General features: G+C 44.5%; 1 protein-coding gene across 5 annotated transcripts in view; it reads left to right on the top strand.

Moving 5' to 3' along the window:
* Wipf1 (WAS/WASL interacting protein family member 1) overlaps positions 1 to 26,739 on the top strand; it is a 107,921-nt gene that overhangs the window by 55,114 nt on the left and 26,068 nt on the right. The window contains exon 1 of one of the 5 annotated variants that reach the window (XM_076928908.1): positions 25,786 to 26,005. The exons of the other annotated variants lie outside the window; for them this stretch is intronic. The gene's annotated coding sequence lies outside the window, so the exon portion shown is untranslated. Of the gene's footprint in view, positions 1 to 25,785; positions 26,006 to 26,739 lie in introns of those variants that run through there. 5 annotated transcript variants of the gene reach the window in all.

Here is a 26,739-nt window from a genome sequence, read left to right as displayed (position 1 = left end):
GCCAGAGTGCTGCAGGGATTGAGGGCAGCTTCAATAGTAACATCCTCCCAAGGGAAGGAACATTAGGAGAAGCAGTGCTCTCCAGAGTTGGTATTTGTTCTTATTTGCCCTCACGCAGAAATGCTTGTTCTTAAACCAGTTAGTGAATTGTTCACAGCTTCTGTTGCCTGAGCAAACAACAGGGTCCCCAAGACTTCTGCAATTTCACAGCTGAAAAGCCAGTGCCAGGCACTGCTCTGGGACCAAGTTCCAGCACTAGACAGAGTCCAGTTACGAAACGTGTTGCATGTGACCTCTGTCCTACCCGGAGAAAATGAGAACAAAGCATTCTTGTGAGCAAGTGACAAGAGATTTCCACTGAGGTCGCGGATGGCAGAATTGAAACCTGCAACCAACCGTATGTCTAGTTGACTGCTTCTGTGGCACAGCCTCTTCCACAGAGCCCAGGCTATTCCACACTTGCTGGCAGAGTGGCCATAGCGGTCATGTCTATGAAGGAAACAGAGGTAAAGCGCCACCCTCCTCTCCAGGGATAATTTAGATTATTCCTGTTTTCAGTGGCCTCAGGTTTTAAAAGATAAGAATTCTGCAGAAAAACATTGATCTCCCCCGTTCTTGTTTTCCAAGTTGCATTAGAAAGGTGGTTATTACTTCAAACCAGGGCTTGTTTGCTCATGCAGATTGCTGAGGACCGCCTGCCCAGAGCTCAGCTCCAGGAGTTCCTCACTGGGGCAGATATAAGGGAAGTCTTCAGAGTTGGATATATTTCTGCGTGGACCACAAACCTACCTTTTTTTTTTTTTTAAAGATCTCCCACAAACATAGTAAACCCAGATGATGGATCCTAGGGATGTGTGAAGAATCTTTGTGCCCATCCCTAAAGAACCCAACTAGCTTTTAGACGGTGTAAGATAGACAGACTGTCTACTTCATAAGAAGGGGCTTTCAACCAGAAATCTATAAATTGGATATAGAGAAATGGTGCTTCTGGGGCTGGAGAGATGGCTCAATGGCTAAGGGCACTTAACCACTCTTGCAGAGGACCTGGGTTTGATTCTCGACACCCATGTGGCTCACAATTGTCTATAACTCCAGTTTCAGGGGATCTCATGCTGCCTTCAGTGAACACCAGGCATGCATATGGTGCACAGACATACATGCAGGTACAACACCCATCACATCACATAAAAATGTAAAGAACTAAAAAGAAAGTTGCAACCCTCTGTCTTCACTAGCCCCTAGGGATTTTGCATTGCCTTGGCTTGTGAATGTATCCAGCAAAGTGAGGTGGAACTCGGGGGGGGGGGGGGGGGGGGGGAGATTGTGACGCCATCTCCCGCAGAAAATTGTAGATATTTTATGTCACCAGGTAGCAGGCAGCTTACAAGACAGTGTCCAGTGATCCAAAATCCCTTGAAATTCAAGTTCTTATATAAAACCTGTCCTTCAGATCCAGTCTCCGATATAACAAGCGTTTGTTGGTTAGCTGCCCTGCCTGTGGAATGGATTTAATGATTCACTTTGGTGAAGGAAATACAGCAGAGCTGAAGGGATGCCCTTCTGGGATCAAGTTGCAGAGACTTCCGCTTCCATCCTCACTGTCTTGTTCTCTGAAGAAAGCCAACCACAGTGTCATGAACAACTATCCTATAGAGAACGAAATGCCACTGAGCCAAGGGAGGCATTTTGCCAACAGCTGGGGTGAGGTGGGGGAGGGGGATTGAGCCGGGGTGGGTGGAGACTGACGCATGAGTAAGCTTGGAAGCAGTTTCTCTCTCAGTCAAACCTTCAAATGAGATTACAGCCCTGGCTGAAACCTTGGCCGCAGTCCTGTGATAGTCAGAGGCACACAGCTAGGCTTCGTGAGAAGATCTCAGCACCGTGGGTTCTGTGCTATAACATAATGGTCTTGGTTTAAGTGCTCATGAGGTTCTGGAGTAATTTATCACACAACTGTAGATTAACTGGTGCATATTATAATTGCAGATGTCTCTGTATATTGTTTATGCTCATTTCCACTTTGAACTGTGGAACATAATAGGCTATCCACTAGATCTTGTTATTCAACACATAAGGAAACGCATACACTAATGTGTAGCTAACCTTGTTTTAAGCTGTTTTGATGCCATGAAACTCCTTCATTGAAATTTCTCAGTTCTTAAAGTCTTTGAAGCTTATGGATAATTCAAATTAAAAATCAGTAAGCTAGGGCTGGAGAGATGGCTCGGCGGTTAGGAACACTGGCTGCTCTTCCAGAGGTCCTGAGTTCAGTCCCCAGCAACCACACGGTGGCTCACAACCATCCGTAATGGGATCCAGTGCCCTCTTCTGGTGTGTCTGAAGATAATGACAGTGTACTCATTTACATAAAATAAGTAAATTAATCTTTAACAACAACAAAAATCACTAAGCTAACAAGAAGTATTAGGAGGGCATTGGTAGGTGTTACAGCTGTTTCTGTCATATGAGAGTTATAGATAGCCGGGCAGTGGTGGCACATGCCTTTAATCCCAGGCAGAGGCAGGTGGATTTCTGAGTTCGAGGCCAGCCTGGTCTACAGAGTGAGTTCCAGGACAGCCAGGGCTACACAGAGAAACCCTGTCTTGAAAAACCAAAGAGAGAAAGAGAGAGATAGAGAGAGAGAGAGAGAGAGAGAGAGAGAGAGTTATAGATAGAAGTTGAATCTCCAGACTTAATAAGTTCTGAAAGCTCTGAAAGATGAATATGAAGATGGTTGTTCCCTTGAGGTGGAGCTTACAGCCGAGCCATCTAACAGCTGGTAGGAGCAAGTACCAGCTAGCTAGAGCAAAAAACAGTCTGAATAACAAGCAGTAGGTAATGGTGTCGTGGCTTGATGTAGGAGGGTAGAGGCATGGGGGAGGGGAGGATGTGTGCCCTTCCGGACTCTCCTACTGTAAAGACGGTGTCTGCCTGAGCTGCCTCCCTTCCCTCCCCAGCACTGTGTGCCACAATCTCCCTGTTGGTTGTTTAGAAGATGATTTTGAGAACTATGGATAAGCAATTCTTTATTTAAATGATTATTAATTGAAATATTCCCTAGGGGGACAAACATAGTGCCATATGAAATTCAAGGCTGAGAGTGGTGACCCATGCATACATGTCACCCTCTGTAGCCCAGGGGGTAGGGACAGGAGGATCAAACATTTGCCTTAGCTATATAAGACCCTGTCTCAAACAAAACGAAACAACAAAAACAACAAAAAAATCATGGATGTAATTTTACATTTTACTAAGATAGCACCCCAATATGTACTTAGATTTCTTTAGATAAAAAATAAAAAGATAAAAAAATAAAAATCTGATCCCATTACAGGTGGTTGTGAGCCACCACGTGGTTACTGGGAATTGAATTCAGGACCTCTGGAAGAGCAGTCAGTGCTCATAACTATCTCTCCAGCCTGCACATAACTTCTTATAGAGGATGACATGGTCTTAGAAATGCACTGTGGGTGATTCCATCAGTGTGCTAACATCACAGAGTGCACTTATACAAAAGGTGACTGTGCTAAGCAGGATCCGACAGGACCATCATCATCTCTGAGGTCTTGTCCCTGACTGCAATGTCATTGTGTCGTGCATGACTCTGTTATTTTGGTAGTGTAAAATTGTCACAAAATTGTGTAATTCGTTGTAAATGTCTGAAGCTGGGAAATTATCGAGAGACTATACATGTCTGAATAGTATGAGATGATCCATTGAGGGGGCTGGTGAGATGCTTCAGTGGTTAAGAGCAAATACTGCTCTTCCAGAGGACCTGGATTCAAGTCCCAGCCCCACATCCAGCAGCTCACAACCACTCCATCTAGATCCAGAAGGATCCTTTGTGCGCTTTGGGTATCTTATTATGTTTGCATATCGACACACAGATACAGACACATGTATACTACTAAAAATAATAAAAATAAATATTTTTTTTGAAAAGGGAAATAATCAGCTGAAGCTGTGGATCGAATTTAATAAGGTTACATCAAGGTGTTTTGTAACCTAGGAGGCCCAGTTGAGAGGGAAGGATTCCCTGTGCTTTTTCCCTCCCAAACTTTCAGTGAGGTGAACACACTGCCCCCTTTGTCTTCCCTTCTATAGCAGAAGGAAAGGGTGGGCAGTGACCTGGGGACCCAGCGGGCATCCTCATTGTACCCTCATCCCAAAAATTCAATTCCATTTAATTTAATGCCACAAATTCCAAGACCGAATGTCTTATTGGTGCAGAAGTCATCCCAAGGGTGGTGTCTAATTCTACAAAACCCAGTGTCATGGCCACACTAGATATAGCCAGGTCACAATGAGACTGTGTTAGAAGCAAAGAAGAAGACACATGGCATGTGAAGGCTTGGTACAAAGAGAACGTTGGCCATCTTACAGGAGAGGGCAGCCATGCTGTGGGGAATGAACTAGAACAAAGTCCGACCAGCCACCTGCACAAGGCCTGTGGTGAAACTCGATACTTTGTTAACCTAAAAAAAACTAATTTTAAAAAAGGAAGATTTACTTGGGCATTAAAATATTTTAGATATCTTAGGTTACATAAAATGCATACTTGAAGTTAAACTTGTTTCATGTCACCTTTTGAGATGTAGCTATGAGAAATTGCAAGTTTTGCCTGGCTTACGCTCCTCGCTCCTCTGGTCTGCCTTTACCCGTCTGCAGAAAACGAAGAGCTCCCTCCTGTGGGAGGGTCGTGGCTGTAACCTGTGCTTCTCTTTGGCTGTTTGCCTCTCCCTTGATCTCCATGTGATTCCAGTGGTTTTCTGCACACACCTGGGAACTCTCTGGGAACTCTCTGGATCTCAAGCTCCCAGTGCGCAAATCCCTCTTGTGTGAAAGTTGGCCCTGATCCTTTTTTACAGTTCTGATTGCTAACGCCCGCTTCTGTGTCTTGTCATTTCTTACTGTTAAGTATGGCTCAGGTACATCTCATGTTTCCTACATCCTACCCCAGTTGAGACAAGCAAAGCCTGCCCGGACCGAGAGATATTCATCTACTGTTTACAAAGTTTCTAGTCTTTTCCGGCACTGCCCCTAGAGTGAACTTGAAAATGGCCAGGGTAAATAGCTTAAATAATTTCCGTGGATTCCTCAACAGTTCTACACAAAGGTCTAAATTCCTGAACACTGCCTGGCCCTGGACACCTCTCCAGCTTCACCTTGAACATAGGTTTCTTCCCAGGGCTGTTGTTAGCCGTATCTGACAGCAACTTCGTCCAATGCCTTCTCCTTCTCCCTCAGGTACCTCTAAGCACAGGTGCAGTTCCTCCAGGAAGCCATCCTTCCCATTGCTCGGTAACATCTGTGGTACGTTCTGCATGCCTGTCACTGTCCAGGCAAACATTACGGCGTGGTGCTTATGTGCCTTCCTCCCCACCTCTCTCAGAGTGAGTTCCTCACTCCTCACGGTGGTACTCTCCTCTCCTTCTACCTCAGTACTTGACACAGGAACTTGCGTTGTAGAAAGTGAGTAACTGCAGGCTGCATGAGAGTCCAGTGGATACATGTTGACTATGTTAATTAAAAAAAAAAAAAAAAAAAAAAAAACCTAACTTGTAAATCCAAGAGGGAGCTTGCTGAATAGAGAATAATTTAAGATAATACTTGCTTTTTTCTATAAAAGAATTCTTTCTGATTTCGTACATGAAGACAAAATAAAATTTAGAGCAATACTAACTAACTTCTTTTGGCAAATACATCTGTATAATCTTTCTTCTTGGTAACAGTGAGCTGTTGCTTCCATTAGGTCAAAGATTCAACCTGGACTCAAGAAATGACAGTGCCTGAACCAAGACACCTGCTCCAATTCTGGTACATTGGCCAGGCCACTGAGCCTCTCTGAGTTTGCTTTCTCTATTCATACATAAGATAGTGGATTAGCTCAATGGCTTCTAATGCAGTTTCTATTCTGAAATGTTAAAGCCTGTTAGGGCTTCCGGGGTCCTGAAGTTGGGGACTTCCAGTCATGATGGGTTTGCTCTTAATAATAGGAAAACGCTCCTTCTGGCATATTATATATGAACATGGAGTTAAAATGTATGGGTCACTATTCTGACCCATTGAGGAAATCAATTCGGGTAAATATTTTCCAAAACTGTAATCTTTTTTTTAAACCATGATACCGTGTGTAGAACATTCATTTTATGCGGCCAGAGTGGGGGAGGGAATGTGAGCATTCCCAGCCGGTCATTGGCCCTAAGCAAGTTCAAATTGCTCAACCTCTGACCTGGCACCTCCGTGTCTATCATTTATTCTATAGTGAAATACTAGCTGTGCACAAGCTTGTATATAGGCATTATTTTTTTCACACCTGGAACTTGCTTTGTAGATCAGGTTAGCTTCAAACTCACAGCAATCCGCCTGCCTCTGTCTACCTCCTGAGCGCTGGGGTTAAAAGTGTGTCTCCACACGCAGACTCTGTAAGCATATTAGTGTTATCATAATCATAAAGGCAAAGGAGATCTAAGTGAATGACAGCCGGAGAATGTTAAGTCAGAAACGCTGCTCTCATTTAAAACTCACATTTTCAAAGAGCATTTAAGTAGTATGGAAGAATAAGAAAAGTAGGGCTGGAGAGATGGCTCCTCAGTTAAGAGCACTCACTGGCTGCTCTTGCAGAGGCCCCAGGTTCGATTCCCAGAACCTACTTGACAGCGCACAACTACCAGTTACTCCACTTCTAGGGTTTCTAACTCCCCCTTCTGGTCTCCATGAGTATTGCAAGCATGAGGTGCACATATATAACATTCAGGCAAAACACCCATACACATCAAATAGAAATAAATATTTTTTTAAAAATAAAAACCTAGGAAGCTTTTGTGTGAATAATGCTAACTTTAGAATATTTGAGGCATATCTAAAACTAGAAGAAAATGCTTTCCAGGGTTATTAGTGGGTGAGTGGGTGTCGTGGCTAATGTCAATAATCACAGTATTTGGGAGGGAGAAGCAGGAATGTCAGAAGTTCAAAGCCTACCAGGATGGATAAACCTGTCTCAAAAAAAAGTTACCAACATTTATTGCTTCCTCTCCCCACTGTAAAATCTTAAAAAAAAAAATTATAGTGTCACCATTTTCCAGAGTAGATGCATGCTCTTCTCATATTTTAGGAAAGAAAAAAGGCACGGAACGCTTGTCGAAGGCTCTATTCTGAGTGCTATAGATGTGGGAAGATGGAGGGTCTGGTGCCTGATGTCTGGTAACACTGGCTTGCAAGGGCCACAGACGTTTGCAGTAACTGTTTGGAGGTAGTGGGAATCCAGGATTGAATGGTACAATAGGCTAGTGAAGAAAGAAGTGGCTGTGTGCCTCACCCCAGGTGACAGGGCTCATAAATGCCCTTGGGACCATCTTCAGTGGTGTCCTCTTTCAGAAAAAATCCAGCCAGCTTTAGTAGGACACTGGGCCACCCCTTAAGCTCACACTGAGCCCAAATTCCAGGAAGGAAAGCCTCCAGCATAGCCTGTACCATGTCTGTTACCACTTGTCACGGCTTGTTGTTGTTGTTTTATTGCAAGGCCAGGGTTTGAACCTAGGGCCTCACATAAGCTAGCTAGTATTCTACCACTGAGCTAAAGGCCTGGCCTTTTATGTGAATTTATTATAAAGATTTTATTTACTTGTTTATTTATTTATTTACCTTGTGTATATAAATACACTTTCACTGTCTTCAGACACACCAGAAGAGAGCATCAGATCCCATTACAGATAGTTGTGAGCCACCATGTGGTTTCTGGGAATTGAACTCAGGACCTCTGGAAGAGCAGTCAGTGTTCTTAACTGCTGAGCCATCTCTCCAGCTCCCTTTATTATATCAAAATTTAAAGGCCCCTTTTAGAAATGATTGTGTGAGTGAGCTCAAGATACAGTGCATTAGTGTGCAAAGTCACTATTTGCAAAGCTAGACTGAGGCAAGGTTTCTCTGTTCCAACCTTTGAGTGCCCCAGAACTCACTATGCAGACCCAGCTGGCCTTGAACTCACAGAGACCTGCCTCTGTGGATGCCGAAATTAAAGGTGTGCACCACCACACCCAGGCTCCTAAGTCCCACTTTTTATTGAGGGATTTTCTTTTAAGGATGGGCAATAAAGGAGACAGGAAGTCCAGGACCAGCGCTAGGGGAGGTGCTTACCATGTTGAAGCATGGGCTCCTGAGACATATCATCTAAGGTCAGATTCTTGCTATGTTCTTTGCCTTATCTGTGCTACTACTCCATCATTATCATCAGCAGCACACCCCCTTCATCATCATCATCATCACCACCACCACTATCATCATCACCATCATCATCACCACCACTATCATCATCACCACCACCACTATCATCATCACCATTATCACCGCCACCACAATCATCACCAGAAATACCACCCTCAAGTTGTGAGATAGGAACTGATGACACTTTAAAGCACCTATAACACTCCTTATTATGTAGCAAGAGTGCAGTAACTGTTAGTTATTGTTGTTCTTAGTTATTGTTGTTCTTAGTTATTGTTGTTCTTGGTATTCATATCATAAGGATTGTTCAAGGCTCAGGTGCAGTTGGGTACCTAAGAGTCCTCCAGGTGCCTACATCCCTACAAAATAGATGCTGTCCTCTCTCTGTCTGTGGGCTCACTGCCAACTTCTCCTCTTCGCTCCCCTCTGCCCAAACTCCATAATTCCCAGTTCCTTCTTCTGAGACCAGGAGGGACTGGAGGTGTCTATGTGTCCTTCTTCCATCCTTCCAAGGCCAGACCAGTTCTCAGTGTGAGCTCCATCCTGAGTGTGAGCACCCTGGTCCAAGGGTCAGCTGTTTCCCACTTGGCTAGGGCTGGAGTTGCTGGAGTTGCTCTCACAAGGGAAATGAAGACACAGCAGGAAGCTCTTACGGATATAGAACTTCAATTCTGAATAGTCTCGGAGACTGTGAAAAAAACATTTCTAAAGGACAGAAAACCATGGATAAGGAACAAGATGAACTTTAGCATTTTTTCCCATGAATACTGACTCATTTTCTAAGACACATTCGTTATTGTTAAAGTCCAAAGAGGAAGCTGTGTGGCTCGCAACTGTGGAAATAAAAGAAAACCTCAAAGGTGTTTGCTGAGCTTGGACTTTGTAGGCCATACCCTTTCCACCTCTGAAGAGTTCACCTTGCAGCCTGCCTTCTCTTCGGCCTGTTCACCGAACAGCCAAGAAAAACGCAGTGTGCGCATCACAGGTAGAGATGACATCGGGCCTTCTTGTGCTTTTCTGGCATTGAGAGACCTGTGTGAAAGCTCTGTTGAGGGATGGTAACACTGCACGTAGAACTTCCCACAGACCACAAGTCTCTGTTTTCTGACATTGCTAAAGAACCACACATTTCCACTACCCTGGGCCTTCAGTGTGATAAGAAACCTATTTGTTGGGAAGTTAGACCACACTGGTCTGCAAGCTGTGTCTGACCTAAGCTACCGTGCCTCTGGTGCCAATGGCTCAGTGTCTGCAGGCAGCTGAGGACAGGCAGGTGGACACGTAGGCGGACTGGTGCTTTCAAGCTTGGAGAGGCCTTTGTTCCTCTGGGCCATCTGTCTTTTCCAGATGCCTCTGATTTGGTATTTCCCCTGGCCAGAGACTAGCATGGAAACACTGAACACAGTTCTTTCTAGCCCTTAAGTGTTCTTTCCAGGCTACTCTAGAAGGTTCTGCTGGGTTTGACCAGCTGCAGAAGCTGGCTGAGTGGTAAGCCACCTAGAAAGACAAATGGCAGAAAGTGAAAGGCTTCGAACAGCCTTCACGAGTGCACCATGAACAGGTAGCCCAGCGTTAATGTCATAGCCAACCCCTGAAGAAGTGAACTGCTGTGTAACCGTTGGGATGACTCCAACACGTGAGCTGGGCCCTGAGTGTTTTTTAGTTAAAACCCTCACCAACCTCAATGACACGAAGTATTAAATATTAAATTTAGTCACCCTTTCCATTTCCCCTCCCATCCCCAAGGGACAAAGAGAAAAGAATGATCCATCAGCCATGAGGTCAGTTTTCTTGTATGACCAAAAAAATGAAGAATTATTTGTATACCGTTAACCCTATCTGGTTAAATACTTCGAAAGAACAACATAAAACCTGGATTAAAAGCAGGATTTAAAAAGTGGCTGATGAGGCTTATCCCAGGTAAAAGTTTATTTGAAATAAATGTCAAATGCCTTTTAAAATTTTGTTGGGTGAGACCCCTTTGCTTAGAAAAATAACCACTTTTGCCGAAAATGCTGCTTCCCAAAACCAATTAAAACTCTGGTCTCTATTACTGATGTGTTCACCTCAAGATTTTAAGATGATGATGATGATGATGGTGATGGTGGTGGTGATGGTGGTGGTGGTGGTGGTGGTGGTGGTGGTGGTGATGGTGGTGGTGGTGATGATGGTGATGGTGGTGGTGGTGGTGGTGGTGGTGGTGATGGTGATGATTGTCAGGGTCATAGCACATAGGGCTGGCCTGGTACTGACTCTATAAAGCAGGCAGCCCCAAACTCAAGAGCCCTGCCTGCTTTGCCTCCCAGGAACTAAAGGTACCACAAGGTCCAGCTACAGATTGTTTTTAAATGAGCCAAAGTAAAAATTCAGTACTGGCAGTTTTCAAGATGGCAGTTGGATCATGTAGTTTTAGGATTCCTTCTCCTCTCCTAGTTCTGCAGAGAAAGTACCCTGGCAAGAAGACGCTATGAACAGGTTTCGGCAACGGGAGACTATTGTGGGCTCAGAAAGAGCTTCCAATTAGGGGCAGCCCAAGGAAGAGGTGTCAAACCTGCTTTCCCACCTGGCTCCTGGAGAGCAAAGTAGCATCGAGCCCACCTGTCTCATACGATGGGAAACCCTCTGAGACTTGTGTGGTTCTGTTTCTGCAGCCACACTGGGTAGATGTCTCTTTTATTGCGTCCCGACCTCAGGGTGGACAGCCTTGCCCGTTCATTCCTTTAGCACATAACAAAATTACGGCATGAGCTGGACTTTCAGCTTTCTACTTGTGTGTAGCTATGGCCAAAGTAAACTGGTGTCTTGGGTTGATTTTGAATTGGAACTAGCTGAGTTGTTCAGTTTCTTTAACCATAGGGATACTTTTGAGCTATCTTTGCATTTGAGGACTTTTCTTCCCATGGTATCTGCATACCACTTCCTCCCAAGTCATTGCTTTGAAAGAGTTTTGTACAGAGAGAGATTCCTGCCAGCTCCATAAAATGGTCACCGAGGGAGAGCAGAGCAGGACTACCTTGTGTTTCATGTTTGAGGATGAGTTTATGAAAATGATTTTTGACAATAAGATGGCTGAGGTCTCCAGGAAAAGCTGCACCTTGCTACTGAGGCGTCGGCCCTGTTGATGACATACAAAGGTTTAGACGGGGTCGTGTTCTGCTTGACATCTGCCTGATCTGAGAAGTCCACACAACACTTTAGAATATGGTCGTTACTAAATCTTTGATGCTTCCAGATTCTCTGGTCCTGATACACTTTAAATTGAAAGTAGGTGTGGCAGTTCACACCCATAATCCATCCCTGCACAGGGGAGGCAGAGGCAGAAGGATGGCTGTGAGTTTGAGGATATCATGGGCTGCAGAGTGAGACCCAGTCTGAGAGAGAGAGAGAGAGAGAGAGAGAGAGAGAGAGAGAGAGAGAGAGAGAAATCTTAAGACCATCTTTAGCTTTCCTTTTATTATTCTTTAAAATATTTTTGAACAGTAAGAGACCTTAATACTTTTAAATGTTGGCATGCCAACATAAACTTTCTTTTCCATAAGTTTATAAACTGCTTTTGCCGTGAAGAGAGTAATACTTTATAATATCTTATGAGTAAATTCTAAGCTGCTTCTTCTTCTTCTTCTTTTTTTTTTTTATGCTTTCCCTCAGGAAAACAGAGCCAGAAGCTCAAAATGAACCAGCACAGCTTTTGTAGTGATGGTTATAGTATCAGGTTCACATGCTAAAATGTATTCTTTTCAGTAGCTTCTTCTCTACAAAAGGCAGAGGAATTGCCCTTACTAGAAAATGAGCTCTGAGTAGGTTTTCTTTTCACGAACTCTACCATTTTTAGAGTGTCCTTTGTTTACAAACACCTGGTTCCAATAAAATGATACCATTTACTTCCAATAAAATGATATCATTTACTTCTCAAAAAATAAACTGTGCACTTTTTTTTTTTATTGTCTTGGAGCAGGTTTGAATGAAGTGTTATGGTGTTAACTTTTGAAGGAAGTGTTATGACGTTAACGTTGTCTAGGGCTGTTTTCACACGTGGAGCAGGTAGCATCTGTGAGTAGGTCTGGGCTTGAGAGAGTCTCTGGTCTCCCGCTGCCTGAGCTGTTGTTCACACTGCAGCCTTGTTTATCTCAGCACTTCTGAGAAATAGTCATCTACATTTTCAAAACAGTGGGATAGCGGAAGCAACTGGAGGAAGCCTGGCCTCAGCCTTGGTGCCCTCAGCTGTTGAGGGGAAGTACCCACAGCAGAGCCGGTTCAGAATTGAGCCTCCAGGTCTTGGGTGTGCCTGAGGGTAGAGTGCTTGCTTAGCCTGCAGAGGACAAGTGTGATCCCCAGTACTGGAAAATGGAGGGTAGACTGTGGACGGCTACCATGGTTTCCCAACCCCTAGGAAGCAGAGGCCAGAGGATGGTTGCTGGAGTACAAGGGCTATTTGTTAGTCATCTTATTAGCATGCGTCGTCCATAGCAAGACTTTATATGGGGGGGGGGGAGTGCTCTCATGGCTAATAGTAAAACCTTACTTAGATTAAAAGTGGGGAGGAAGATCATTACAGGTTAATAATGAGAATCTGTATTAAGGGTGAAGAAAACAAGGTCCTCAAGGTCTTTGGCTTCTGGAAAGAGTAAATGTAGATGTGTAGGAGGTTCTGGGAACAGACTAAGATTTCACACTGATCTCCACACTGCTTTCCATGAATGCCCTGCCAGTCAGAGTTGGCTACATGAACTCTTTTCTGAGAGGCGCCACATTTGACTGCAGCTTTATTCAGCTCTTTTCACTGGTGTCTTCCCAATCAGGATGGCATCACCTGACAGTGGCTGAACTTGGGCAGACTGGCAGGCTGGTGGCTTTGCTTCCCACTTGTTCAGAGAGACCAGGCCCTCGCTTAGGCCTATTTTCTCTGTTACGTGCTACCTCTGGAAACATCCACAGACGATTACTGTTCCTTTGTTTACCTTTCTGCCTCTCGGCCAGTGGTTCTCAACCTTCCTAATGCTGCAACCCTTTAATACAGTTCCTCGTGTTGTGGTGACTCCCAACCATGAAATTATTTTTGTTACTACTTCATAACTGTAATTTTGGTAGTTATGAATCATAATGTAAACATCTGATATGCAAGATGATCTTAGGTGAAAGGGTTGTTCACCCCCAAAGCGGTCGTAACCCACAGGTTGAGAACCACTGCTCCAGACTAAACAGGTGGGATGAGACTACCATGAAGGACCATTAGTCATCTTCTCAGTGAGTCCAAGCAAGACCATGTCCATTGCAATGTAGGAGTCTGGGACAAGTGGCTCTCCTTTCTTCTCCTGGAACATAACTCTCCTATTGGTTGGCAACAGTTCTCTTCAGGGGACATACAAGGCATTGAGCATGAAACCAGTTTGTCAGCGTCTAATTTGGCTCAACTTGCAGGAAGCCATATGTCTAGGCTTGTGCGGCACTCTTCTGTGCTAGTGGTTGGGAATTTGGGCTGGCACAGATTGAATGGATCGATGTCAGATATCTGAAGTGGGGATATGGATATTTGGGAATTGGGTATGAATAGACTGAGGTAACCAGTACTTAGCCTTTTTCAAGTACCACACAAATCAAATTCTCCATTGCCTTGCATCTCTCTGATACCCTTTCATCCTCCTTATCTCTCAGCTTCACTCTCTGCCTGAAGCCTACTCAGGTTTTCTACTTCACCAAGCAGCACTACCTGAGAGGCTCAGATCACTGATGATGTGATAACTACTGGTGCCTAATGCCGATGTGTAATGTGTGCCAAGCATGTTGCCCGGGAGCATCTGCTTGTCTAATTTAGACATATTGACCATCTTCTCCGTCCAGTAGGGTGGACTATAAAAAGCAAAGAACACCCACCCTCATCTCAGGTTGTGACTTGGTTAGAACTAGGTAAAGAGGAAGCTATAAGAAGTCACTGTTCACAGATCATTAGACTTGCTTTGAATGACCTGTGTTCAGAAACAGACTTTGATGACAGCTCTACAGTCCTGAAAAAAATTATATCGATTTTCCTTTTTCTTAAATAATTTCATAATGGCAGACGCAGCCCATGAAGATAAAGGAAGCTTAGACTGATTGTTCCCCAGTGTTTCCTGGCTGAGCGCGTGTAGCATAAACCCAGGTATTCCTGCATTTCTATAGGGCTATATACCTAGGAATCTTGCGCCTTCCTTCCAGCCTGGCACAGAGACCATTTCCACAGATGCCACAGTAAAATTGAACCACACTTGCAAAATCAAAGTGGTCTAATTTATAAGCTCCCGAGAATAGCCACTGCCCACCAGGCCCAGTGGCTAAATGTTCCATTTTGGTTTTGAAAAAAAAAAAAATCATGAAGCTTAGTATGAGAGAGCCTGCCTAGCGCACCTGAGGCCCTGATCCCCACCACCGATGGGGAAATATAAAGAAATATAAAGCATGATGCTCTGGGTAATATTTTGCTTCAAATAGAAGGAAATAAAAGATTAACCCTGGCATTAAAAAAATTAATAACATTTAATTTTTAAAAAGATGTAATGAGAAGTGGAGAAATGCCAGACATTGTCAGTCTCACTGATATTCAGACATAAAATTAATGTAGCCTGTGTGTACAGATTTTATCTAATAAATTGGCAAAGATCAGTATAAATAATATATTGAAAGTAAATGTACCGGGCACGGGGATAGGTGTGCTGGCTAAAAGTCGGTGGTACCAAAGCCTTAACGGAAACAAGGACTGTTAGTATTTTCCTCTATAGTCCTTCTGTTATAGCACTCTGTCCTAGCATTCTGTCAGGAGCTATCACTGGCCCAGGGCTCGACAAGTAGCCTAGGCTGGGCAGCAAGTGAGCCCCAGTGAGCCAAAATCATCTTTCTTTAGATCCTCACATCCTCAGTGCTGGGGTTGCAGGCGCACCACCATGCCAGCCAGGTTTTTGTTTGTTTGTTTTTTGTTTTGTTGTTGTTGTTTTTAATGTGGGTTCTGGAGATTGAGCACTGGGCCCCGTAATTGCCAGGAAAGCTCGTAACTGACTGAGCTACCTCCCTAGCTGGGTGGTTCTCAACCTTCCTAAATGCTTTGGCCCTCTGATACAGTTCCTCATGCTGTAGTGACTCCCAACCATAAAGTTTTGTTTGTTTGTTTTTTTTTTTTAAACTGCTTCTTCACAACTGTAGTTTGGCTACTGTTGTGAATCTCAGTGTAAATATCTGGTGTGTGAACAGATTGTTCAACCCCACAAAGGGGCTGCCACCCACAAGTTGAGAAACACTACCTTAGATGCCCCTTCCTCTTTAAGAAATGTTTATGTTTGTTTGTTCACTTGTGTGTGTGTGTGTTTGTTTGGGTAGAGGTCAGAGGACAACTTGCAGAAATTGTTCTTTCTTTCCACCATGGGATCCTAGGTACCAAACTCAGGTTATCAATTTAATGACAAGTGTCTTTACTTGGTAAGCCATTTAGCCGGCACCCGCACACACAAATAAAAAGCAGTGGGACTTGGGAGATGGCTCAGAGGTTAAGGGCACGTTCTCGGGCAGAGGACCTGAGTTTGGTTCCCAGCACCCATGTGGTGAGGCTTATCACTGGCTGTAACTCCAGCTCAGGACGTCCAATGCTGTCCTCTGCTGCTGCTGTTAAACTGTGCTCATGTGAACACACACATGCACACACGCACATGCACACACATACAAATAACACAATCTTTAAGATAAAGGACTCGTAAAACAAGTACATCTTTAAAAGGAGTGAGTCGTGTTCTTTAAAATAATAGTATGAATTAAAGGACAACTGATTCCCGCTGACACCTCAGGGAGATTCTCTTATCTGTGTTGGGAAGGTTGGAGCCTCTTAGGATCCCACTGGGGTCAAAGGAACATTTAGGGTTAGCTTGGGGACAAAGGACAGACTCTGGGACTTAGGAGCACAAAGGAGAGTGAACTCTTTCTCCTCCCCGTGACCCCTGTGTCCTTTGATTCAAGGACTAGCAACTGAAGCTGTACTTAGTCACACTAGGAACCAGACTTCTGTGGGCTAGTCCAGCAGTCTGTTGGCAAGTAGACGTTCAGACAGCCTATGCCTACAGAACTCAGACAGCAGTGACTGACCGAGCTGGAGTGCTATACATTTGTGTCACCCTTCGGGTGTGAGCTGGAGAAGCTACAATGAGCTCAGCCAAAATGTGGTGCTCAGAACTCTGAATTCATGTCACGTGCATCCCACCATCGGCTCAGATGTGAGTCCTGGCTCCTTGTAGGTGGACAATTCGGTTTGTTTAACCATTCTAATATCTTGTATGTAGAGCAACAGGGTGTGTGGTAGATGCTGTGCATGTGTTGAATGGAGGCTGTGCACAGGGCCCCTCACAGTGTTGCTCACACGGGGCAGTGACAACATCATGTCACAGGACACTCGGTACTTCTGTTCCTACACACCAAGAGCATCGTGTGTTTAGCTAGAAGAGAAAGCAGAAGGACGCCATGCAAGGTCACGGCAAGAGGAAAAGACAAGGATGGCCAGGGCCTCAAACTTAGAAAGGCTTATCTGAAAGAGGAAGCGTTGGTGACCGAGAGAAGCCATGGGACTGGGTCATGTTGTGGAGAGAGGTGGAATTGATGTTGGGATAGCCTGTCACCACCGGCTTTGACCACGGCACCCAGACAACCTGTGAGTTGCCAGGACATAAATGCCATTCAGAAGCCAAGAATAGGATCCAGGTCACGTTCTATCTGTTGTTTCATTTTGGTCTGTCTGTCTGTCTGTCTGTCTGTTTTATTGAATTGTGGTGGGATAAGACAGAGAGAGTGTGTGTGTTTAAATTGTCTTTTTCCCCTCTCTTCTCTATGCTGCTATATCTTTCTGGAAGTAGCCTAAAAAATATGAACCATGTGGTTTTTATACTGCTTGGTATTTTGTTATCCTCAAAGCTGTCAATATTTAATTGTAGCCATGGAGCTCCTTTGCACACAAGCCGCCAACTGGTCATCCTGTTGGAATGGACCTGAGACACAGTAAATGGTCCAAAGCTTTGGTTGGACAGCTTCTGGATTGCAGAGGAAAGTCATTTGATCAATAGGGTGGGAGACCCTGCCAAAAATGGTGGAGTTGATCACCTTGGTTGCATCTTTTCTGACCTTTGCACACTTATTTGGAAGCAGGAAGCATCTTCTAAGGTCTTTGTTGTAGCCTGACAGGATACTGACTCCACTGCAGACAAGCTGGGAGGGTTGGGGTTTTTTTGTCTTGTGTTTTGTTTTTGTTTTTGTTGTTGTTGTTTGTTTGTTTGTTTTCAAGTTTCCCCAGTCAGTCACTTGGAGAACTCACAGCAGCCAGAGGCAAAGGGAAGTACTTGGAGGGAATCTGGGGTCATCCGGGTAGAACAAACTCTTGTTTGGCAGGTCACAGAGAAAAGTAAAAAGTGCTAAGTAAGAAGCAGGAGGAGGGACACGGGGACTCTGTGAAGGGGAGAGGGGTGTGAAATCTCCCCTAGGCGGTGAAGAGCTATACAGAGCTGCCAGCTGCTTCCTCAGAGTAGCTCACCGGAAGCAGTGGCTCCTGCTGCCTCACCCAGTATCCACCGTTAACAGGCACCCTCACCATCTTCAGAGAACTTCTTAGGTGAAGTAGCCTGGCCTCATACATCATTTCCAGTTATCAAGAAAAGTCAGTGTAATCTTAATTAAAAGGGGAAATAAAAACAAAGGGAGTTTTCTTTCTTTCTTTCTTTTTTTTTTTTCGTTTTTTCTTTTTTTGAGACAGGGCTTTTACTAGGTAGCCCTGGTTGTCCTGGAACTCACTCTGTAGACCAGACTGGCCTTGAACTCAGAGATCTCTGCCTGTTGCCTCCCGAGTGCCAGGATTAAAGGCCTGCTCCACCACTACCTGGCTAACTTTAGTTTACCCGTGATCAAGTGCATCAGCTTGGGTGGGGGAAGGGGCACAACACACAGAGCCAGTGTTCAGGCATCTGTGTGGAATCTCCATGAATTCCGAAGCAATCACTGTAGATAAACTCTAGCTAGAGATGTTAGCGCCTGATTATCGGTGTCCTTGGGCACAGTGTTTTCTAACAGTGGTGACAAGCTTTTGATAAAAATCTCATTTTTGTTTTACAACAACAGATTCTCAAAACAATAACTGATATTTATTTGGGAATAACAGACCACTGAAGGGGGATTGTGACAGTGAACTACGAATGTATTCAACGGCCTTTGAAAGCAGTCTCTTCAAAGTCAAAAGTGGGGATCAATATCAGATACTTTGAAACAATATCCTGGCCACTGTGATTGATAGTGAGAGTGGCTTCCATCAAGGCTGAAAGCTACGGGGCCGATGCCCTTGGAGAAGTACTTTTTCTACAAGGTTGCTATGACCCCTGTGCATACTGTGGTTCAGGTCAACCCACGTGTGATGGTTGCTGTCAGCAACATATTTTCATAACATCCTAGCTTTATTATTTTTTAAATTTATTTTATGTATGAGTACACTGTCCCTGTCTTCAGACACACCAGAAGAGGGCATCAGATCCCATTACAGATGGTTGTGAACCACCATGTGGTTGCTGGGAATTGAACTCAGGACCTCTGGGAGAGCAGTTGGTGCTTTTAACCTCTGAGCCATCTCTCCAGCACACGTGCACAAACCCCAGCTTTTTTCCCCCTTGTTAGGGTTGGCACAGTGATTTCTTTTTTTATTCTGACAACTTTTTCATTTCCTTCACAACCTGAACAAAGCAAACCTTTTTGCTGATGGAATATTTATGTTTCTGGAAAATCAAGCAGTGAGCACAACCAGTGTTTCCAGAACTAAGGCAGTTCAGCTCCCGGGTTTTCAACTTCATGGCTGCAAAAGCATCATGCATTAGTATTGGCCGTGCTTTGACTGCCCGTCTCCTGGGTACAATGCTGGGCAGTGTCATCGAACCTTTGAGAGCTTCTGAAGGGTGAGGGGAAGCAAGCCATGAGCTAAGGCAAATTTAGTTTCTATGCTAGGATGTTTAGTTGATTGCATGTAATCTACTAAATGTAAATTTACAACTTTTTTTTTAAAGTATATTTCTGAACTGATACATAAAACATTCTCAGAGATACATATTGATGGAATGATGTCTGGATATCTGTAATATTTAAATCATTTAGACATGTCTCTCTTCAAACATTATTTGTTTATGATGAAAACTCTCCCCCAAATCATTCCTGTAACTTTTTGAGGTGTACAGTATGTGTCTGTGGCCTGCAGTCACCCCGTTGTTGCTTCTGTCTGACTGTAACTTACTACCGTCACATTATTTTCAACTTACAATGCATTACAAGGTGATAACTCACCTTGTAAGTCAAGGAATGTATGCAATTACTTTACATTTACATACACACTGGAGTTAAGGTCCTGGATAAGATCACTATATGCATTTTCCCCACCTACATAGGTATCTAATAGAACATTTGAAGGGGACAGTTCTGTGCTGAATGGGATAGTCTTTCATATGATACGACACAAATTGTCTCAGTCCCAGGAAATCCACTCATTATTGGACTTGCAGATGTTTCCCTGTTTCCTGCCTTCACAGAGCAGCTGGATCAGCCTCTCAGGAAACATCACCAGCCAGGCCTGGCTCGTGAGCAGCCAGAGGACTCCAGGGGCATCTCGGGTCAGTGAGCTTCTCCTGCAGTGTTTAGAGACATGATGTCAGGCCCCAGAGTACAGAGCTGTATCTGCCCTTTTCCCCTGGGATTCCAGGGAGGATTTCTGTGTCTTTATGGCCTTGTCCTCCAAGAGAAGGCATCAAGTAACTCTGGGCTACAGAGAAGGCTGGAAAGAACCTAGATGCCCATTATCCTTATCCTAGCAATAATTGTAAGGGCCTTACCTGGTCTTCAGACCATCTATAGGCAACCAAAAGGAATGCGTGTTTAGCCACATGTCAGTAGCAACTCCTGGTATATGTGCAGAGACTAGACATGGCAGGATGTGGAGGGGGACTTTCCAATAGTTTGGTCCTTGGGCTGTAAGAAACCATTCTCTGTGCTTTGTATGGATTTTCCCCTGGAGACACTTGTGCTGGAAGTTGGTGACCAACTGGAAAATTTTCACAGTTTAATAAGATTACTGAAAACAAGTGGGTGCTCTCAAAGGGCACATGCATGGGCTTTCCATGTTTAAAAAAAAAAAAAAAACTCACATTTTTTCCTACAAAGAAATAAAGTTAGTGGTGTTCTAACCTGGAGCTGGGAGGTTCTACAGTGCCCTTTCTCGTGTGTTTTATAAGCTCTGTGATGTGTCAGTTACTGTTCCAGGCAGCTGGGGGAGACAGTATTAGACAAGACAAAGTCCCTGCCCTCAGCCAATAGTGGCCACTGTAGAGGGAAAAGCAGATCATGTCAATAATGCCTGCTGTGAGTGAGGTGGTCAGCCAGCTGGCCGAGAGGGGGTGTTCTTAGGGAGGACTCAGCAGGCTCATAAGCGGGAGAACACAGAGAAGGTGTGAGAAACAGACCCTGCTGATGCTGGCAGGGGAGGGTCGGCCCCTGCAGCCTCACACAACATGGAAGGAACTTCACTTGCTATAATTGAAAAGCCACTGAACTTTGAGCCCTTGGATTTCTTTTGAGAAAACGAAACTGTATACCATAGCATCTCTCAGCTGAGAAGTCACCTCCAGTACTGGGGTTATTAACATTAAGACTTCAGGAAGGAGAAGACTTGATGTCATTTGGTCACATGCTCAAGAATGCCTAGTCACTGCCTGGATTTCAGAGATGGCTTCAAACATGATGAAGTCTTCTTGAGAGTTTAAAGCTATAGCTCAGAATCGGGTCTAGGTGAGCTGAGACTGTCCCAGGAATGATGTGGTTTGAGCATGTGTGTTAAGAGTTATCCTGGCAGAGAAGAAGACAGTGTGAAGGCGGGCCCCGCCCACCAGGCCTGAGCATTCTGTGTTAATAAGTAAGGCATCTCATTACTCTCTCTCCTGTTTCTTTTTCCTTCTTGGAGTATTTCTTCTTTCTCTTGTTTCTTAGCTCACTGGTTGGGATTTTATTTTTAATTTTTTTTTATTGCCACAGTTACTAAAGTCTCTGATTTCAGTCACTAGTATCCCTTTCAGTAACTTTGATCCTTTTCTAGAAAGAACTACCTACATCCTCAACTATTATGGGAAAGACTTCAGTGTTCCATTTTATCCCAAAGCTAAGCGATTATTTTGAGATGAACTAACTTTTCTTTAACTCCACATCCAAGCAGGTTGGTAATGAATCAAGCCAACCCCTCCTACAGCCTCTAGCGGATGGAGAAGGAAAGGATCCATAGGCCTTGTTGCTTCTCACTTGCTTGTTTTTCTTCAAATATTGGAAAAGTAAATGTAATGGTGTGGTGTGGAACTCTAACGTGTGTTCCTTGCTCAGCTTTAAATCTTGGGACCACTTGGCCTCTCCCGCCCCCACCCACTTGCCTTCATTTTGCTATTACTTTGGCACTAATCCAGACAAATCATTTCATTCACAAATATTGTAGTACGAATCTCTAAAAATTCAGGATTCCTTGTAAAATATAACAATTACAATAACATCTAATCTAAAATCAGGGCTCTCTTCACATCACTAAATAGACGGTCAGCATTTAAATCCTAGCCGCTCTGTGGATTTTTTTAGTGTTTAAAGAGGCTTTTGTCTTTGTTTTGTTTTTGGTTTTTGGATTGGGAGCCTACGCTTGCTTTTGATTTCTGTGCTTTTTTCTAACTCTTTCTGGATTAGCTTCCTTCTCAGCCACCCCTCCCCCATGTTTATAATGTGCTGCAATACAGCCAGCACTGGCCCCATGGGTCTAGACTACCTCTCATTGGCTCTACTGGATTCAGAAGAAGTCACATGTTCATTTCTGAACCTGTCCCTGCAGCCAGGGAGCCCCAAAGCAGTAATGAAGCCAGCTGGTTACTTGCTGTTCTGGAGTCAGAGTAGAGTTAGCTCGGTTGCTTCAGGAGCAATGATCTCTTCCCAAATCTGAACTCCTTACTCTAAGGAAGGGAGGGAGGAGGCGGCACTGCTCAAGACTAAGAAATAGACTGTTTACCCCAGACACACTGTTTCAAAAACGATCCACACACACACACACACACACACACAAAGGCAGCTAGTTCAGCTCTAAGGCTGCCAAATCCAGATGGCTCACAGGATAATCTGCTTCTCACTAGTGAGGTACATACCAACAGATGAAAGCAGCTGTCTCTTTTTTTTTTTTTTTCAGAGAAGTAACAGAATGGCTTTTCAGAGACTGCAAGGAATCAACTTCTAGTGTATTCCAGACTCGTTTCCTGGTACAGTTTTGCCTTCTGTCCCTGCTTTGTCTGGAGTGAACATATCAGGGAGCACAGAACAGGATAGCCCAACATCAAAGTATTTTCTGTTAGTCATGTACCATCAACAGGCTCCTTGTCTTGGTCATAGATTAATAAGTCACATTATAATGAGCACACATTCCAAGGATTACCAACTTCTAGCCTTGAGGAGCCCGTACTAGCCTTTCCCCAACATTAACACAGCCAATTGCAAATATAAGGGTCACATTCAAAACTTTCCTCCAGTACCAGTTACTATGTTACTTACAGTGTCTGCACTAGCCTACTCAAAGTAAAATGTAAACACACATCTGTAATTAGGGCTGTGTGCAGGCGAAGCTCAGCCCTCAGCTCAGGGCATCGGAACTTGCTTTGTCTTCACCCCAATTCCTGCTTGTGTTTAGTTTCGTACCCAGGGGGCCAAAGGATGAGTGTGGCAGGTCTAACCCCTGCATCCTCACAGGTCACGTCCGGTCTCCTCCCACGCCGTTTCCTCAGTTCAGATTACCTAGGGGCCATCAGCCAAAAGAGATCTAAGATCTGGAGATCTAAGTGTATACGAGAGTGTGGGCAGCTGTGAACCACTGTACTGCTGATGCGGTTGCTGTACGTGCAGTGCACTGAGGACATCTCTGGATCTGAGAGGGAGGGAGGAGATGCTCCACAAAGCAGAGAAGCACAAGGATTCAGGGGGACCTGGACCCCTCAGACTGCTAAGGCACATCAGGAAAATCGCCGCCATTTCGGTGCTAGTCTGGTTTTTGTGAGGGTTCCATGCCAGCTCACTTAGCAGTTATGAAATACTGCGAACCATACCATAACAACAGACATGGCCACGGGCCATTCTCATCAAGGCGATTCCTCAGCTGGGCTCCTCTCTTACCAGGCTTGTCAAGTCGACAACTAAAGCTAACTATGGGAAGGTTAGGCAGGAATGTTCTGTTACAAGAAATTCAAAGCCACTACTCATTGAAAACATCTACCAGGCATAGGAATTAGATGCTGAGGAGACAACAGAGAGCAAGACAAACAGGGTCTCAGCTCTCATGGAGTTTAAATCATGGTGAAGACGACCTACAAACAGGTCCAATATCAAGTGATGGCATACACTCTGCAAAGAGAGAGCAGAGATGGAGCTGGAGGGCACTTTTACTAACAGCTAGACGATGATAGGACGAGGGACAGAAAGGTCCAGGTGAGAGGATTTATAACTACAAAGCCCCAAGATGCAAATGAGCTTGGTACAGTTAAGGAACAGAAAGGGCTGCAGGGTAAATCAGCATCAGAGTCTGAGCCGTGCTGTGGTGATGCTTACCTGAAATCCAGCCCTGTGTGGGCTGAGGGCAGAGACAAGATGACAGCAAACACAGTACCAGCCGGGATGACAGAGGGCTAGGAAAAGAGATCTTACGGGCCTTTGTGGTGTAGGCAAGGTGTGAATGAGAAGCTGTTGGAGGGGTTTAAGCAGAAGACCAGTTATCGGATTCACATTCTATCTCACATGATACACACCTCAAGTATAGTCCGTGTTGACTGCGTTTGTGGAGTTTATTAAAGATGGAATGACCCAGGTTCTGTATACCTACTCTCTGGAGTTCTTGGGAGCGTCTGCCTGCTAAGTGACATTCTGCCTCCTTCCTGAGCTTCACTCATAGATGGCACAGCCTTGGAAAACGTGCGTACGGAATAGTCTCTTTATATCTCTCTGCCCTCTCCTCTCTCTCTTCCTCTTTCTGTATGTGTGAATCTGGGGTTCCTAACATAGTGAACTTCAAAATAACTCCGTAAATACGTAGACAAGTCCCCATTGCCCATGTTCTCATTTTAGAGTCAGCTATAGTTAGACTTCCTCAAAGATTCACCCAAGCATTTAAGTGAGAGTTGATCATCTTTTCTGTTGCCCCAAGGGTTTTCAGAAGAAGTAGATGCTGGCTGCAAGCCTCTGCCTCTGCTCGGCCTCTTGCCTAGCAAGTCCTGTTTGAACACTCCCTGCACTAGGCCGGCTTTAGGCAGGAGGTCCTGTGTTCCTTCAGGTTGCTCCAAGACAGTAAACACCTTAGTCATTTTACCCTTGGATAGCCACTTCTAGGAACTGGGCCCATGGCCCAACGTTGTGACACTGCTGCTTATTCAAGTCAACACAGATCTCAGGGAATTTGGGTTTACTACCTTTTGAACTCAGAGCCCATCTGCCCAGCACCCCTCAGTATCAGTATTTCTGGTATTGAGGTGGAGCGATCATTAGCGCCAGAGGAAATGTAGTACTCCTGGTCCCACTACACCCTACAAGCATCTCCTCCAACCACTGTCTGCTGGAACTGTCACTGTCCTTTTATCTCAGACACCCTTTCAGGTAAGGGAGTGTCAGGGTGTAACTTGGGGCTTTGTACGCCAGTGTCAGGATCCCACATTCATGGGTCATAATGAAGTTTCTGAAACATATCTCATTTTTCATTCTTTCACCTGAAGCCATTTTCTCAGTTACGTGGTATGTGTTGCAAAACTGAATGTGAATTTCTCAGCTGCACCAAGAGAAATGTATGGGTATGTTATGCTACTCTATATTGGCCCCAAGGCTGTGAAATCCTGAGCTATATTCCCTTGCCGTCCACCTCAGAAGTAAGAACCTGCCTCCCTCTTCTGCCTTCACTCTGTCTGCTTTTGTCAAACATCTTCTAGCAGAGTCGATTTGTCGCCCTGTAAGTACAGAGAGAAGAAACAAAACGTTCAGGGACTAGAAAGCTGTGGGTCTACAGTGTCTCTGCATCCCCTTTATCCTGGCTTAGGCCCTGGTAGCATTTCCACTTGCCTGCTGTGATGCACCCAACCTGCACCCCTCACCTGCATCCGACTCTCTCCCCACACACTTGAACATTCTGCAAACGAGGGAGGCTCACTTAGGCTAATTCTCGGAGCACTTAAGGGCTTTTATTTCTTCAGTGACTCTTCTCAATATTGCTAAATGAAATAGTCAGAATTGAGGGCTGTTGCTTTCTAATTGAATTCTTTTGAAGAAATCTCAAGTTCCAGAGTAATTATTTTTGTAGAGGTGTTGGGGGCGGGGTTGGGAAGCTGTTAACAGGAGAGAGGCACAGAGATCCACTTAGCTCTGCATCAAGTGGCTACATTCTATCCTAAAGGAAAGAGAAACTTTTTAATTTGGGTGTTTTTCATTGCTTCTTAAGTAAAAAACCAATCTAGTTTCTTTTTCTATAGCAAAGGAGGAAGGAGAAAACGAGAAATTAATCAGGCAGGAAGTGAATACCACAGAAGGATGCCTGCCTCTGACTTGGTGTGTCACCCTAAACAAGAGGCCAGAGCTTGTCCAAAATGGCTGCCCAGAAACAGCCCCTCGCCTGTGTTAGAAGATGATGCCTTTCTGAGGACAGTTCTCTCTTCCTGCTCGTGTCTTGCCTGGTCTCTCTTTGTTTGAGTCTCTGATCATGCCTTCTTTTTTAACGGTAAGAAAAACTGTATTCAAACTAAACTTATTTCCTCTATCAGCAAAAGGGAAGAACTGAATGACGTTTAATGGACCATAGTATGCCCAGATAAAGATGTTTAATTGTTCTGTAGAACAGCATGTGATTTATTCCGGCTGCCTGCTATTGATGATTGTGAATGCTTCAGAACTTGCTCTGAGCCCAGATGTAAGTGAGCTTTTTCTGTAGAATTTTTCCTGACCATTGGACAGATTTGGATCCGTATTAATTTCTTTCCCGTTTTTCCGTAAGATGGAGCCTTATGTCACTTAACATGCCTCTGCTCCGTAAAGTCAACTCAGGTCCATAGAGCCGCCTCTGAGTCTTCAACCTCATCTGGCACAGGATTTTTAAAGTATAACTAGTCACCGTCCGTCCGTTTGAAAGCACGCCCGCCCCGCCCCGCCCCGCACCCCTTGCTTGCCTGAGGCTGCAGCTGTTCTGCTCCCACACGTGGTGTGGCCCCGCCTCAGGCAGGCTATTAGGAAGATGCTATTTTGTATTTTAGAGTAATTAGATCCACATCAGAACAGTGCAGAGGCCACTACTGATGTTAGTCAGATTCAGTGCCATTTGTCATAATTAACTCTAATATGATTAATAATAGTAAATGACGTCAACCATAACTGTAACTTTAAAGCTGTGCACACAGAGACTCATGGAGTAGGGGTAAGGAAATGTGGGGGGTTTTTTTGTTAATAAAAATAATAATA

Source organism: Arvicanthis niloticus, chromosome 2 (genome assembly GCF_011762505.2).
Source record: "Arvicanthis niloticus isolate mArvNil1 chromosome 2, mArvNil1.pat.X, whole genome shotgun sequence".
Taxonomy (NCBI): Eukaryota; Metazoa; Chordata; class Mammalia; order Rodentia; family Muridae; genus Arvicanthis; species Arvicanthis niloticus.
Note: the sequence above shows the minus strand (reverse complement) of the source record. Positions and strands in the feature narration are given on the sequence as shown.